This window comes from Amphibalanus amphitrite, unplaced genomic scaffold (assembly GCF_019059575.1).
Source record: "Amphibalanus amphitrite isolate SeventyFive unplaced genomic scaffold, NRLGWU_Aamphi_draft 001139F_arrow, whole genome shotgun sequence".
NCBI classification, from domain to species: domain Eukaryota; kingdom Metazoa; phylum Arthropoda; class Thecostraca; order Balanomorpha; family Balanidae; genus Amphibalanus; species Amphibalanus amphitrite.
In genome coordinates this window covers 196,635-213,969 of record NW_024882633.1, presented here as the reverse complement: position 1 = coordinate 213,969, position 17,335 = coordinate 196,635, and the positions used below count along the sequence as shown (strand labels likewise).

The 17,335-nt window shown below is 47.1% G+C and overlaps 1 long non-coding RNA gene across 1 annotated transcript; it reads left to right on the top strand.

Moving 5' to 3' along the window:
• The first annotated feature begins 1,051 nt into the window (after positions 1-1,051).
• LOC122370512 lies at positions 1,052-1,944 on the top strand. Its single transcript, XR_006254573.1, has 2 exons — positions 1,052-1,089; positions 1,883-1,944. It is a non-coding gene; the product is annotated as an uncharacterized LOC122370512 (long non-coding RNA).
• Positions 1,945-17,335: the final 15,391 nt, after the last annotated feature.

Sequence of the window (17,335 nt, the reverse complement as noted above, 5' to 3'; positions counted from 1 at the left end):
GAAAATCACCGGTTCTCGAGTCTATGTCAATCAAAGGACCGATCAAAATGGGTTATGTTTTAGAGACGCCAAAATACCCTACACTTTTTAGGAGCCGGTGGTCTTATGATGTCCTCTGTTTTTGAATATTTTCATACCGGTTCTGTCACATTGTGAACTTGAAGTTCACACTGTGAACAGTGTGAACTTCGGAAACGTCTCTTTGACACCAGCAGGACAGATTCGATTTTTGGGAGTCCTGCTTGATCAAAATCTGACCATGGAGAGGCATGCAGCTGCGGTCGTGCGGCGCTGCTTCGGCATATTGGTCACCTTGAAAAAGCTGAGTCAAACTCTGCCAAAAGCAACCCTCAAAACACTCGTACAGGCGCTCGCACGGTCATAGAATACTAAGGTAACACGGAGCTGAAGCTTCAAGCCAGGGGACACGGGAGGCATGCCGTCAGCTGTCCTTTTTTAAACAATCGGTTTCTTTGAAATAATTTCTTTTGGTTTTTTTATGTCTATCATAAATATAGTACATCAAAAATTTAGTTTTATTTTTTATGAGGTGGTAAATATTTATCTGTCCAAACCATTCCCGTTTAAAGAAAATAGACAAGGAGAGTGTTTACCCAGGACGCTATGGAGGTTGTGTACATGAGTTTACCCAGGGCCCTATGGGAGAGAGTTAACACGTGCTTCTATGGGACGACTTCGATGCAACAATGGCACAGTAGCGACATTACTCTTGTTCGATATCTCTCAGACGACAAAGATTCTACGCCATTCGGCCAATCACATTCCATAATCGCAGCCGAGCCCGTTGACCTAGAACGGGATTCGTCGGACGACGTACAATCTTCGTCGTCCGAGAGACATCGAACGAGGGGTACATCGACTGAATATACATTGCGATTCAATATTCAGTAGGTATTTTATGACCGTGATTGCAATTTGCATTTGAGCTCAGCAGTCGAGTAAGTTGTGCCAAAAATACCATAAGTGTTGCATGCCCTGGATGCAGAAAAACAAGATTGAGATGAGTGGATCAAGATGTATTTTCGTGCAGATGTATCAAGATGTACCTTTCACTTAAGATCCATGCAGGTGAGGTTCCAGTGAAATTTGAATTGGATAGGTAGCCACTTTTGCTTTTGCTTTGATACTTGTGGTAAGGAAACATGATTATTGTTGCATGAACCGCCCACTGCCCATTGCTGTCTTGTCTCGCGTTCGATATCCGATCACCATTCTTAAATAGCTCACCTTACCATATGGAAATCAGGTTTTAGGAGGCCACTAGGCCTGTGGAGCCTGGTCTCAATGAGCTCCCAGTGCTTAGGACAGTCAGGCTCATATGTTGGGTAAGTTCAGGTTCAGGTAGGCCAGTATGCACTCTGCAAAGCATGGCAATTTCGACAAGATCTCGTCTGTGCTGGCTTGTCCGGCTGGTGAGGGTTTGGTGTAGCGTGGATTTAGCTTGGTGCAGTGCGGATTTTGTGTAGCGCGGTGTGGATTTGGCCTGGTGTGGTCAGGTGGTGGGGGATGTAGTGTAGTGCATTTTAAATGTGGCTTGGTGATGGACATGATGGACCCAACAAAATGGATGGCCAAAATTGAAAAAAAGCATTAATGGAACTTTGACATGCAGTTCAGTGTGCTCTCGGGCTGATAGGTGTGCGGTGGTCAGAACGGACTATGCTAGTGCTGGTGCCTGGTGGTCCCACCAATCACGGGTGTCATCCCCTGTTGTGACCCAGGGGGTCTAGTCAAAACCTTACCTATTTCTGCTAACCTAAACCTATTTCTTACAAATTAGGCAAAATGTGATTATGGTATAATAATAAAATGATTCAAAAGTCTTCATTTCACTCATATATTAAACCTGGCCCCTTTTCAGGCGCAAGCTCTGGATGAACTTCTGCGGTGACGTCGGCATTCTTACAGGAGAACCCAAGATTCGCTGTACCTGTATGCATTTCAAAACTGAATAATTGATAGCAACAAGTAAATATTTGAAGTTGCAGCCAAATGCTGTGCCTTCTCTGCTGCAAGAACTACATGTCACCATTGAAGCAAGGTAAGTGTTTAAAGAAATTGTTCACCTTCTGTGAATAATTTGATGAATAAAATTTAACCCGCGCACCGACGGGGGGGCGGATATCCGCCCCCCCTGAGGTTTTTCGCGAATAGCGGGAAAACCGCGGCGCGTAGCGCCGCGAAATTTGGTATGACTATAACCTCATCAATTTTACACATGGTGTGCAAGTTTGAACCTCCTACCTTTTAAGTTCAGGTCACCAGGTCACTTTGAATGACCCAACCTCAAGTCACTTTTTTGCAACTTTGTCACCGTGCCAGAGCTACAGTAGATGTCGGAGGCCTTTGAAAGTCGCAAGATATTATTAGGTCATTAGTAGCTACAATTTGTATATCTCGGAATTTTGATATCGGTGACCTAAGGTCAGGTCAATTTCGCGACCTCCCCATTATAAGTCAATGGGGGAAAAATCAACTCCCTGTTTTTACCACTAAAACGGGTCGGAATGGCCCATATACCATACATGACTTCATATACGATCAACCTTCACTACCTTGAGGTCTGTTTTGCTGTTGGGCAGCTGTGAGGTCATGTGACGTCATCAAAGGTCACCAAAGGTTTTTGGCCAATAACTCCGTACAGGAACAAGATACAATATGTTCAGCTCGTCAAGACGCATCGAATGATATACATGATGACCTCGAGGTCACGTGACCTGAGGTCAACCTTTGACCTTGACCTTTCGAGGTCAACATATATATCATTCGATGCGGATTGACGAGAGGATCACGATGATGCCCTTAGTTTGTTCCTATCTTGACTAATTCGAAAGTTATTCGAGAAAAACTCTCCATATCTAGCGCCGCCATTTTGACTTTTTCGACCCCTGTGACGTCATCTTTGACCTGACCTGAAAATGACCTTAGTAAAAATTGTAGATCTTGGCCGTGCGTATCCGATGCCGTTTACCGCTTGTCGCTATCTTGCTTTGTTCTCGAGATCTCAGGGGGGGCGGTCCTCCGCCCCCCCCCCGTCGGTGCGAAGTTGGCGCAGACCCCCGTCGGTGCGCGGGTTAAAAAGATGTGTTAAAAATGTGATGAATAAAATTTAAATGCATTCTGACTTGGAATTACACACTTCTCCTAAAGGGATATCATTATTTTAATGATTAAAGTTATGAACACTATAACAGCTGAACAACCTATCAGCTGCAAGGGATTCTGCTCCTGTAAGTGCTCTCGTCGCTGATTGGCCACTGTGTGTTGAAGAGGTTTTTGCTAGCTGTAAATGAGCACTAGAACATAAATTTAAGCACTAATATTCACTGATAAAAGGTGAATATCTCAAACGGTTCAAATATAAGGCATACGCAAATCTGCTCTATCAGACTGCTATCTCAGTTTAAAATCCCATGTTAAAGGTGAACTATTTCCTCGACAGGACCAGCGTCCAGCTCGACTCCTGCAGTAGGAGTCCAGCCTCGTCCAGTCGTCGCCGCTCGCCAAGACCAGCCGGACTCCTGCAATAGGGGTCCAGGCTGACCCGTTCGTCCAGTAACCGCCGCTCGTCAGCACCAGCTGGGCTCCTGTAGTAGGGGTCCAGCCTCGTCCAGTCGCCGCCGCTCGCCAAGACCAGCTGGGCTCCTGTAGTATGGGGCTAGGATGGCCCGTTCATCAACTGGTCCTGAAGTCACATCGCTGTCAGCCAGCCGAACTCAGTACATAAGTCACCAACCCTGAATGTTGCCAGCCAAAGTCGGCAGTTTCCTTCGGACAGTCATCTCACCATTGTTGCACAGTGTACAAGGTTAGTGACGCAGTTAAATGCGTCAATTAAAGGCGAGGACGTGCGCTTGTATGCAGCGTTTTGTCATGTTGAGCTGCATGGGTGTCGATTTTCACCGAATTGAGGGTGCCCAGTGCCCACTGCCCGGGCGCAGCAAATCCGCCGCCGCCTTAGCGGTGACCTTGACCCGCACCGTCTATTGGGGCTCCAAAGCCAAGCCAGCCGAGCCGGCGGAGAATTTAGAGAGCTTGAGCACCCCCAACCCGGCGGAAATTGACACCTATGTTGAGCTGTATGGATGCGTTATAGCCTTCCGCCGTGGTGGTAAATAGCAGCCTACATGCAGAATTAGCCAAGCTTATTGGCGGACTCATTATTGGATCAGTGTTGCCGTTGGGAATTTCCGACGCGTACCAGATTCTGAGTGAAAATGTACCAAAACGAACCTATTTCGTACCATATGGGGTATGCCAATGTACCAGATTATGTACCATTGTATAAAACACCAAAACGTCATAGATCAGCAAGATTCTACATCAATTCCGGTCAATTCCTGTGTTTGGTGCTCGCATTTGGATATATGCGACATCTGCTGTCCGTATCAACTTCATAATAAGATTTGCTTTAACCGTATTGATGTTACGTGTCAGGCTAACAATAATTGTAACTTCGCATACCTACTATATTGCTAAGAATTAAGAACTATAGTTATAGTTCGTTTTTTCAACACCGGTTTGGCTCCAAGTTCATTATCGAACCTCTCACGTGAGTTTTGGCAACTTCAGCGTCTGGCCAATAATTTCTTACCGGTAAAATATTCAATTTAAAATTATGCTCGGTAAATACATGGAAATTGTATCTTCAAAAATTATACTATGATGACGTCACTGGTGGCAGCTGGCAGCTAATATCCCTACGGTGGCTTAACCCGCGCCCTGCTGGGGGTCCTGGATTTCCACGCCCTGCTGGGGGCGGGGGTGTTTGAACACCCCCCTTGTATGTTGAGGATTATCAATTGACAGATGTGACATATATAAGACCCATGACTAAGCAATAAATGCGAAACGTTGGGTAATTTCTTGCGTTTTCCCCCCTTTTAAAATGAATTCAAAAGTTTAGGCCATACATGCACTATAATATGTCACCCCCCCCCCCCCTTGTAACTCGGCTCCTGGGCCACGTAGCGATACGCGGAAGGCGGCGTTCGAAAGAGCGTAAAAAATAATGACGAAATCACTTTGGTCAATTTTTTGGTCAGGTCAAAGGCCGGTCAATTTTTTGGTCAGGTCAAAGGTCAGGTCACCAGAGGTCATTGAAGGCAAAATTTCGCCGATTTCCGGGTCGAATGTCGAAAATTTCCAAGAAGCAAACGCATAATTCGGGAACCAACAGAGCTACAGCGCCGCGGAAAAGCGCATTCGATAGCCCTATTAACGCCCTTTCTGAGTAATTCTCTCAGATTTGACCTAACGTCAACGGTCTTGCCTGCAGGGGGCAAAAACTGCAAAAATAGCCGATTTTTTTCGAAAACAGTTTTTCTGCAATAACTTTTGACCCAAGCCTTGTACAAGCCTACTTTTACCGGCATCGTGTTCTTCTCGTCAAGACGCATCGAATGAACTGTAACTTGACCTTGAAAGGTCAACTTGAAAATTTGACCTCAGGTCAAGGTCATGACCTGACCGGAAAGGGTCATGTTGCATATCAGTCGATCCGTATCGTCGAGCTGAACACATCTAAGGCGTTTTCATCGCTCTAGCATGCCTCTATCAAAAGTTATTTGCGAAAAACTGTTAGATACCATTCGTGACCTAAGATGACCTCAGGGCATAAAAAAGGGTCACGGACACCATTTTCAAGTTCAGTGTGTCTAAACCACTTGTAATTCGGTGTTTGGGAGTGTTTATAATGTCTTTCATCCAAAAGAGGCGCATTTCAATTTTCTCCCATTGACTTATAATGGGGAGGTCGCAAAATTGACCTGACCTTAGGTCATCGATATCAAAATTCTGAGATATACATTTTGTACATGCTATTGCTCTTAGCAATCGCTGAAAGTTTCAAAGCGATCGGTCACTCGATGTAGCTATGACAGAGATTGAAAGTTTTTATGAGGTGAGGTCACTTGAAGTGACCTGGTGACCTGACCTTGAATGACCTTGGTCTGAAATTTTCACAACATGTGTAGAATTGATGTATGATAAGGTGTACCAAAAACGGCGCCGTTTTTGAGATATTCGCGAAAAACCACAAGGGGGGTGTTCAACCCCCCCCCCCCCCAGCAGGGCGCGGGTTAATGTGTCGACGAATTTAAGGAAAATTTCAGTTTCCATTGTTACCGAGGTCAGAACGGAGTAAACAATTCTGTCCATGGTAGTTATGGGTACTGGTTATACATTACATTGCAATGCAAGTTCGACAGCATGACAAATTATCACTGTTCCAATGTTTATGTTCTAAAAAGTACGCATGGAATTTATCGGGAATAAATCACATATTAAGGCGACGTTCGATTTTCTCAACCTCAGTGTTTGGCCGTTTCGCTGGGTAAAACGCGTGCTTAGTCGAAAAATGTGCTTGGAGTCAAACCGGTTTTGAACTATAGGAATATGCTTAGGAATATGCTTAATTAATTGGTCTTCCTGTTACAGCATATTCGTTTTAATATTGATTCTGATTAATATTTGGAGGCAGAAATAGATAAATTTAACGTAAAAAAGAAATCCTTGCGCGAAACCGTGAAATGTACCAGATTTGGGCCTCAGTGTACCAGCGTACCAGAAAGTGTTGAAATGTACCAGATTTGGTACAATCGTACCATAGCGGCAACACTGTATTGGATTCATTGTGTCACGTTTGTCGGCACGTGTAAGATGTGCTTAACTGCCAATGGCTCTCGGCCTGGCGACTTCTGGGACCACGTAATGGGGATGACAATTGGGATCCTGTGCCTTAAGCCGGCCATTTACGTCCATGGCTATATACCCCCGTACTAGGGCCAGTTATGACGTATATAGGGATCCACGAGATCTTTTTTGATGAATGGGTTGTGCAGTGTTGAGATCCGCGTGTAACGTCACTGTTTGGCCAGTCTGCCCTCAAACGCGTCATCTTTACTCGTATTTTATTTACATGAACGCCTTGCATGGTCCAGTGGTTTATATACACCTTTTTACGGCCAAATATAGAAATAGTGCACACAGTTCAGAAATAGTGCAACCATTTCGACAGTTCGGCATAGTGCACCGCTTCTTAGGCCGAGTGCATGAAATTCAGTAATAGTGCACACGACTCCGAAACAGTGCAAGCAATTTAAAAGAGAATGCATTCATTTTCAGTAGTTGCGATTTCAGTTTCGCCAGAGTGCATTGCTTCGTCATATGCATTGGTATTCGGCGTACCGCAAAGCAATTTAGTTAACCTTCAAGCGAATTCGGTGCCCCATCTAAAAAATTTGACAACGCTCTTGCTGTTCACCAAGTGTAGCCATCAAGTGTAGTAGTGGTGCCGTTCAAACAAGCTGCTAATGAAATTTTACTAAATTATTGAAATTTTACTGCTAATAAAAATTAACGAGATTTTAATGAATGTAATGAAAAGGCCCAATTTAGGCGGCAGTGCACACATTTCAAAAATAGTGCAGGCGATTTCGACAGCACGGCATAGTGCATTGATATATTGAATCGCGGCACGATACTCGCCATATTGCAGCCATTTCGTCATAGTGCAGGTTTAAAGTGACCCAGGTTCAGGCATATTAGACATATCGCACATTATTCGTCAGATCGTTTCAATTTCGGGGTCCCGCATGTAATTTAGGCACTGTTCAGTAACACGGCATTGCATAAATAAGTAATAACAATTTTTATTTGACATTTCACGCTACCTGAGCCTCCAATGACACTCGTAGTCAGTCAGCAACGCAAAAAAGTCAAGTAGCCAGCTGCACTGCTCTGGATGCAAAAGGTAGAGGGTATTTAATGTTTCATCTGGGTGCCTTAGCTTCAATCATATAAGACATAGTGCACATAATTCGTCGGGTGCTTATATATTCGGCATGAGCAATATTTTTTCGGCTTTGTTCAATCAAATTCGCCATGATGCTGAAAGGCGATAACAAGAATCCATAGCATTTCTGATCTTTTTGAACCAGCAACGAAGTTATGCACCCGATTCAGAAGCCCTGAATGCCACGTGACCGCCACTCGACCGTGTCACCGAGTTCTTAGAGCGAGACTAATGATAAGTTAATTCCTGAGAGCTGAAACTGCATTTGAGCAGGTTTTTGACCAAGATTCACGCTACTCTTGACAGGCAGATAGGGGCTTTCAAAAATATTTTCCCAATCCAGCAGCGAATTCACTTGAAAATCGCCTAAATCGCTTTGCTGGACGCCGACTATCAGGCCACATGACGAAACCGTGCACTATGACGAAATTGAACCTACGGCTCATTGAATTTGAACGCACCATCTTCTAAATTGATTGCTCTTCATTTGAAACGTGTGCACTATTACCGAATATCATGCACTTGGCCGAACTAGAGGTGCACTATGCCGAACTGTCGAAATCGGTTGCACTATTATACTGAACTGTGTGCACTATTTCTAAATTTGGCCGTAAAAAGGTGTAGCGCATTTCACGTTCACGTGACATCCCACATTCTTCATTAGCTCCAGAGCTTTGCTGAGGGCTTAACTTGCGTAGGAAGGTGAGATTTGTTTACATAATCGCTTATTTATCCTCCAGCGACCCACCGTATAGATATCTATACACAACTTTGCAAATTTTTAGCGACAAGAAAACTTTTAGCATTGACCTTAATCCCAGGCGTATGGGTTTCTTTACTATTTGTTAGCCACCTGGCGAAAAATTTTGGCACTAGTACTTCGCAAACGTCCGCAATTTTCCTTTTTGTGAACTATGGCGACCGGCGGAAGAAGTACAGGTTAGTTAAACGCTGTTTTCAAATGTTTTTACTAATTGCTGAGAATAATTTCATGTAGCATTACTTAAAACTAACCATTACGGTTTATTTGGTGTCTTGTCTGTGTGTTTAAATTAATTGGCTTGCTTCCTATACTGTCATCAATCACAATGTAAAGGTGTCTATACGTTGGGTCTGAATGCTGTTTTTAGGGGGTTATATTTGATCTCTCTCTCTCTCTCTCTCTCTCTCTCTCTCTCTCTCTCTCTCTCTCTCTCTCTCTCTCTCTCTCTCTCTCTCTCTCTCTCTCTCTCTCTCTCTCTCTCTTTCTCTCTCTCTCTCTCTCTCTCTCTCTCTCTCTCTCTCTCTCTCTCTCTCTCTCTCTCTCTCTCTCTCTCTCCTCTTCTATTCTCTCGCTATTTCCTCTCTTTCTTCCTCTCTTCTATCTCTCCGTTCGTTCGTTCGTTGGTTTGTTCGTTCGTTCGTCCGTCCGTCCGTCCGTCCGTTCGCTCGTTCGTTCGTTCGTCCGTCCGCCCGTGCATCGTCCATCCCTACGTCCCTCCCTCCCTCCCTCCCTCCCTCCTCAATCCCGCCCTCCCTCCCTCCCTGCCTCCGTCCATCCGCCCATCCGTCCAATTTCCCTCATGGTTACAATCCCTGCCATTCCAGGATGTTCTGGGAGTCCTTCCTGTTCCACACGTCCTGCAACTGCCCGCCGGAGGCCTCCCGCAATAACTGATGAACAGCTGCGTGAGATCCTGAACAACCTTGATGATGATGATTTGGAGTGACAGGGCGCACCAGCTGCGAGGCTATATCGCGCCCATTTCTTATTTAACTTCCTCAGTGTCGGGCGTTAAAAATCACCTGAAGGCCGGAGGCCGCAATAAACGAAAAGAGACGAGAAGAGTCTAGCAAAGAGGACTCGTCACCTAAGACTGCTCTCAAAGAAAGCTGGGCTGCGCGCAGGCCCAGAAACTTCAGCCGCTCAGCTTCCAGTCTCGGACACTCCAGAAAAACGTGTCGGACGGAAAGTCTGTCGCCACATCTCGCACAAACAGGTCTTGGGCCGACGCCAATAAGGTGTCCATGGGTACCGAAAGTGTGCCCTGTGCGAAGCCGACAGAGGATAACCTCCTCTCGACGCGACTTGCGCGACGCAGACAACCAGGTTGCCAAACCCGGTTTGATGCGTAGCAGCTTGTTTGTCTGACATTTGCTCCAATCCTCCTGCCACTTTCCGCGGAAGAATGAGCTCACCGCAGGGAAAAAGTCCCTGGCCGGTAGAGGGAACCGGCGGGAGCAGGGCTGCCGCGCCGCATGGTTCGCAGCACGGTCCGCCCGCTCATTGCCAGCTATACCAACATGGCTAGGAATCCAGCAAAAAGTCACTGAGGTACCCTCTCGGTCGAGAGCCGTCAAACGGAGAAGAATCTCCTGTACGAGGGGGTCAAGTGGATAGAATTGTGTCAAGGACTGGAGTCCGCTCAATGAGTCGGAGAGGACAAGATATGACCGAGCGGGATGAATCTGGATAAAACACAAAAGTTTGAGGACGGCGACCAATTCGCAGGTAAAAACGGATGCATGTTTAGGTAAAGTAAAACATCGCACAGCGTCGCCGCAGACGAAGGCACAGCCAGCACCGAGGTCCGACTTGGACCCATCGGTGTATGCCACGGCATGGCCTGAATATGATTCAATATGTTCCAATGCCTTCGCCTTGAAGGCCAGAGGCAGAATTTGGTCTTTCCGTGTGCCTGATAGGGTTAGGTCCACAGAGGGGACAGATAACCTCCAAGGCGGTTCAGGCAGGATAACAACTCGCATGATGTCCCGAGTGCTTAGGCCACAATCTCGGAGGAGATCGGCCGTTCGGGTGCAGAAAACTCGAGAGCGGCTCCTCTCGTCGCCATCAAAGACTGCTAAGAGCGACCTGGAGAAAGCCGGTCCGTGAGCAGGATGGGAAGGGAACTGACGAAGTTTGATGGCGTATCGCATGCCCAACATCTGCCTTCGTAAGGCCAGAGGGGGCTCGTTCGCCTCAGCTAACAAGCTGACGACAGGAGTAGTTCGGAAAGCACCAGTCGCAATGCGAATCGCTGCGTGGTGGACAGTGTCAAGGATAAGCTTGGATGAGGATGCAGCGTTATCATAGATAAAAGATCCATAGTCCAGACGGGACCGCACCAGAGACCGATAAAGAAGGAGTAGCGTACTACGGTCAGCGCCGTAGGACATGCGAGCGACACACTTCAGAATGTCAAGAGCTTTAAGACATCTGTCACGGAGACACTTTATGTGACTTCGGTATGTGAGTCGGCAGTCAAGAGTCATGCCAAGGAACTTGGCCTCCGCAACCACTGGTATGGCTTCACGGTAGAGCCTCACCACCATGGGTGCAGTGGGGCGACGCTTACGGGAAAACTGCATGCCTACCGTCTTTGCAGAGGAGAACCGGAAGCCGTTCTCCTTGCCCCATGCCTCCACTCGAGCAACTGCCATCTGCAGCTGTCGCTCCATTGATCGAGTCGACGCCGCACTGCACCAAATAGCGAAATCATCGACGTAAAGAGCGCGGCCGATGGCTGGAGAGAGGACCTTTTCAATGTCGTTGATCATGACACCAAAAAGCGTCACGCTGAGCACACCGCCTTGTGGGACTCCATTAATCTGGGCGAACCGCTCAGATAACTGGTTGCCCACACGAACACGGAAGAAACGATCACCAAGAAAACTGCTTAGAAAATGACCCATCGTGCCTCGAATGCCTAGCTTATGCAGCTTCTGTAAGATACCGAATCGCCAAGTGGTATCATACGCTGCTTCAATGTCGAAGAACAAGGCGCCTACTTGACGACCTTGTTTAAAATTCGAGCGGACAACTGAGTCAAGAGTAAGAACGTGGTCGACAGTACTCCGGTGCTTTCTAAAACCACACTGAGAATTGGCAAGAAGTCCGTGCCGCTCCAGATGCCAGGTAAGTCGGATATTCACCATCTTTTCCAACAGCTTTCCAACGGCGGATGTGAGCGCAATTGGGCGGTAGTGCAGAGGGTCCAAACCGCTCTTCCCTGCTTTTAGAACAGGGATGACAACTGCCTCCCGCCAGGAGTTTGGGTAAACACCCGTCATCCATAGGAGGTTGAACAGCTGAAGGAGAGCATCCAGAGCAACCGGAGGGAGATGGCGAAGCATCTCATTGTGGACAGAATCCGGGCCTTCTGCGACACATTTAAGACAGCTTATAGCTGACTTGAGCTCAACCATTGTAAAAGTATCGTTGTAGCTCAAAACGTCGGAGGTGCTAAAATCTGAACAACCTTGACATCTCTGATATTGAACTCTCGGAAGATGAAGATGACTTGGCCGGAACTGCACCGATGAACGCCTCTGGCGAAAACGAAGACAGCCCATCCTCAAACGACGAGCTGTCAGCAACCGATGAAGAGACGTCCGATCCACCTGCCAGCAGAAGAGTGTTCTGGAGACTCAATGCCGATTTTGGAGAGCCGGCACAGCGTCTCTTGGAGATGGGAGTAAGCACGGGAAGAGTTGAGCTGCAGAAAGTGCTTCCGCTTGAGATGTTTCTTCGATACGTATCTGGTGATCTGCTTGCCGTCATTGCAACATGTACTAACCAGCGCCTAGCAGAGCAGGGAAAGACTCCTAATGTCACACCAGGAGACATCTTCAAGTTCTTTGGCATCTGTTTTTACACGTCAGTCATCAAGTTCCCATGGCTTCGGATGTACTGGAGCGAGAAGTATCGTCTTCCAGTGGTTGCCGATCAAATGAGCAGAAACAAGTTCTTCAACATCAGGGCCAATCTAAAGGTGGTCGATGATAATCGCGTTAGCGAGGACCACAAACAGAATGATCGTCTGTGGAAAATCCGACCACTGCTGGACGCCATTCGGCAGCGCTGTCTTCAGCTGGATCGTCCTGAAGCCGTGGCAGTGGACGAGCAGATGATCCCGTTCACCGGTACAACCAGCCTGAAACACTACGTTCCCAACAAGCCGAATCCTGTTGGACTGAAGAATTGGGTACTGGCGGGTGACAATGGCCTAATGCTCGACTTCGAGATCGATCAGGGGAAGTCGAAGCTGATCAGCATGCTCACTGATGCCAGACCTGGGGTAGGCCTTGGAGAAGCTGTGGTGCTTCGGCTGTCGGAGACTCTTCCGGTAGAAAGCAAGGTTTACTTCGATCGGTTCTTCACATCACTTCCGCTGCTTGATGCTCTAAGCGACAGGAACCTCAAAGCAACTGGCACTATCATGAAAAACAGAATCCCAAAGCCGGTAAAGATTCCGACTCAGAAGGACCTGGGAACTCGCGGCACGTCTCAGTGCTCTGTCCGCCAAGACCCAGCAAAAGGACCTGTGGGAATAACCACATGGCTGGACAACAAACCCGTGATCCTTGCATCCAACCACGAAGGAATCCACCCGGAGGACGAGTGTAGGAGATGGAGCAAACGAGATCGGAAGTTCATCGCAGTCAGTCGGCCTGCAGTCGTGCGGTTGTACAATAGGAGCATGGGAGGGGTAGACCTGCTGGACCGGATGGTGTCCTACTATCGGACGTCAGCTCGGACGAAGAAGTGGACGGTGCGCGTGATACTCCACATGCTCGATGTGACAGCCACCAACTGCTGGATCGAGTACAAGAATGAGCTGGAAAGAACTGGTCATGGCGAGCGTAAGGACATGCTGCAGATGATGGACTTCAAGCTGAGACTGGCAGAACAGCTGATTGAAGAGGGATCGAGACTAGATCGTGACATGGACAGGACGATGCCAGAAGACGCTGACAACACAGCCGCTCTCCATGAAGCTGACAACCAGTCGTGCTCTCGTGTTCCTGTTCCTCCCGTAAAAAGGCGGCACGAGGAGGCCAGGCACATGCCTGAGATGGATTCAGGGAAGGCCTCTTACCACAGGTGCCGACTGCCAGGATGTTCAAAACTGGCCAGAGTAAAATGTTCGTCATGTCGTGTTTACTTGTGTCTGACGTCTGACAGGAACTGCTTCATGAAGTTCCACCGGTAGCAATGGAAGGGAGATGACGTTTCTGGAGGATTTGACGTGCGAATCCAGACGAAATAGTACCTACTGGTATCTTCTTGATAAGGATTGCAGTAAAAGCACTGCAACTGATTGTTAGCTGTGAGAGCATTTTAAGTTCGCCTGCTAGTGATGAAAGATACTCACCTGTTCTGTGGCAATAAACGTGGTTGGCAGTCACCAATATATTTGTGAAAGTAGGTAAATCGAACGGCTCAAATCAACGAACTGAGACCCAACGTATAGATGTGTATACATGGCATATTTTGAAAAATATTTTTCAAATAATTTTTTGAAGACCATTTTTGGTCTATTTACATCTCCCTTGATATCCTTTTAAGTTTTTGTCGTTGTAGCTTTCTCACTTAGTGCATGGGTCGCTAGAGGTTATACCGTGCTGGATTTATTTGAACGTTGCCGTAAGCACATGCCGTATGTCGAAATTGAATTAACCTGACGAATTATTATTTGCACTAAGTCCAATATATCTGAACCTGGGCCACTTTTAACTGCACTATGACGGAGTGGGGTGCACAATGACGAATATCGTGCCGCAATTCAATATATGAAGGCACTATGCCGAACCATCGAAATCACCTGCACTATTAATGAAATGTGTGCACTTCCGCCTAAATTGGGCGTAAAAAGGTGTAGACATCTTCCTTGCACTAGCTAGTTTTAGGTATGTGGCCAGGTTGATTGCCTGTCAGCGCGGTCACGCTGTCGTCTTTCGATTGGTGCGCTTAAATGCGGCGAGATGAATATAGGATTTCCTTTGATGCTATTTAGTACCTGCGCCCAGCTCAACTAGAGCCTTCGGACGGCGCACCTCTTGGCCGGCGTCGTTATCTGAAACTTATTTTCCCGGGCGTATGTTGCAACTTGCTGATCGCCAGCGTCGTTGTATTACGTACGCGAAAGCAGTAGCGGCGGAACACCTTCAATTAAGGGGAAGGGGGGGGGGGCACTGCCGACTTTTGGTCCCATTCTTTCCATGTAACGCCCATAGAGCCCATGTTAAAATGCCAAAATCAAAGGGGGGCACGGTGCCCCGGTGGGCGGTGCCCTCCCCGTTCCGCCGCCTATGCGCGAGAGTACCAACGGTTTCCAGTTGTTCGTGTCCCAATGCTTTTTATGAGTTGGACGATTGGGCTTTTCCCATCGCTCATAGGTTATGAAATTATTTTGTTAAACGCTCTAAAATTGTTTCTCTACAAGTCATTAGAAACAACAAATCCAAATCCAACAAATAGATATTGATGGATATGATCTCAAGGGGGCCGATAAGAAGGAAGAGCGCGCGGCGCAATGATTGTGGAGCACAGCGCACGATTAATGTGAGGCGCATTTAAGCGAGAAATAACTTAATTAAAGGTAGTGTGCCAGCTTTCCTGGACCGTATGGAGTTAATGGCCCAGATAAGGAGAACCGGATTTTTAGAACTTATCCATACCTTCAAAACTCATGGAAACGTCTTAAATTCTTCAAATTTTGAGTACCCCAGTGCGAAATTCGCCCCGACGGGTTGTCGGTCGTACCCCAACCACATTTCACACCACTATGAACAATAAATGCACACACTGAAATCGCTATTACCGATATGCTCATCCAATCAAGTTTCGATAAACCCGTTCATCATCATCTCCTGCGGTTTCGAACACGCCTGTTAGGTGGTGCGGTAGACCGCGCCCAAAGCCAGGGCCCCGGTAACGTGAGGTAGCCGAGTCGGGGCAGCGTGCGCTGACCCAAGCCGGGGCCGCGCGTCCTCCCGGTGTCATGTGCTAGCCCTGGGCTGCCCGCGGGGATGCGGTAGACCGCGCCCAAAGCTGCGGCCCCGGCTTGGGTCAGCGCACGCTGCCCCGACTCGGCTACCTCACGTTACCGGGGCCCTGGCTTTGGGCGCGGCTTCTGCTCATACTTTGTGGTGCGGTGGTGGTGCGTCGGGCCGCGCGCTCTGAGTTCGGCCAAGAAAAATGCGTCAGCTGATCATTGTCATTTCTGCCACTTGCGTGTGGTGAAATGGGGTCATAACTTAAGAGACGGCTTTTTCATATCAATAATTTTACATAAAATCATATTTCAAACCATAAATAATGTTCGACAGCCAAATAAAAGAAACAATACCAATACAGGCTTACAGTTTAAGGCTCGACATTGTGTTGTCTACGATTAGACAGCTGATAACTCATTCCCGTACGTCGTAACTCTATAATGACCTTTGCTTATTGTCACATGTGCGCCGCATTCGCGATTGTTGCCGACGCCTGTTTGCAGGTCAGTCCACTACAGTTGTTATACATATCGAAAAACCGATAAACTTTTAGGCGAAAAAGGCACTATTCCAGGCCCATTTTTGATTTTCTTTGCGATATTAGGTAAAAACAGAAGCTTCTTATCCTAGGAAAAATAAAATGGGAAATCTTTCAAAGGTGGCACACTACCTTTAAACAGAAATGAGCAGAGTACCAGCATTGAAACTGCACCAGTACCAGCATTGAAACTAAATATAAGATATCTCAGAAGGTTGCGTTTTTGGAGTGAATTGTGGTGCTTTACGCCGTACATCATGCTTAAAGGGACTATCCCACCTTCTAAAATGTTGTTAAAACCAGTTAAATTGTGCCCGACTTTATAGATTGGATGACCAGGAACACGGTTGTGGCATTTATTTTTCATTAAACATCTCAGGCTTCCCATATTCCAAACACAAACTTTCAAATATGTGACGTCACAGCCCAAAATTACCTCCTTCCCCAGGCCACATTACTGTCATAAAGCTGATTCTTTTTACTCTGTAGGCACCACAACAAAGTTCAGACCAAGTTTTAAGCGATTTTCCAACGAACAACCCCATTTAAATCAGAATGACTAAACGAGGTGACGTCACACTAACGGTCGCTCCATGTTGAAGATAGGGCCTTGTACAAGGCCCATTTTCAAATGAAGGGAACGAATTTCTTCAACATCAAGAGGCCGCGGGGGTTGCAACCTAGATAGATAGTGGTTTCTGAACCTCGCCGCAAACTTGGCTATCTCAACTCAAACCCCATGTTAAAGGTGGGATAGTCCCTTTAATGAATGTGACCGTCGTGTTTGTGGGATCCCCGTCGGTACTAGTCAGCCCCACGAATCGTGGTAGATCATAAAATAGGCATTGATTTTAAAAGCGATTTTCCACGGCCTCTCAGCAGTAGCGGCAGAACACCTTCAATTAAGGGGGGGGGGGCACTGCCGACTTTTGGTCCCATTCTTTCCGTGCAACGCCCATAGGGCTAATGTTAAAATGCCAAAATTAAAGGGGGCACGGTGCCCCGGTGCCCGCCGCCCGGCCCGTTCCGCCGCCTATGCCTCTCAGGGTTGGTTCGAAAATGGGCACGGCCAAGGATAATCTTTGCCTCCGGTTATCATTTTCATATATCTACGAAACGGGTGCTGGGTGGTACACGAAAGCAGCTTTTTCAGGTGAGTTGAAAGGGGAAGAGGTTCTTTGAATTACCATTTCGGACCATGGTTCTAAAAAGCGCTAGGA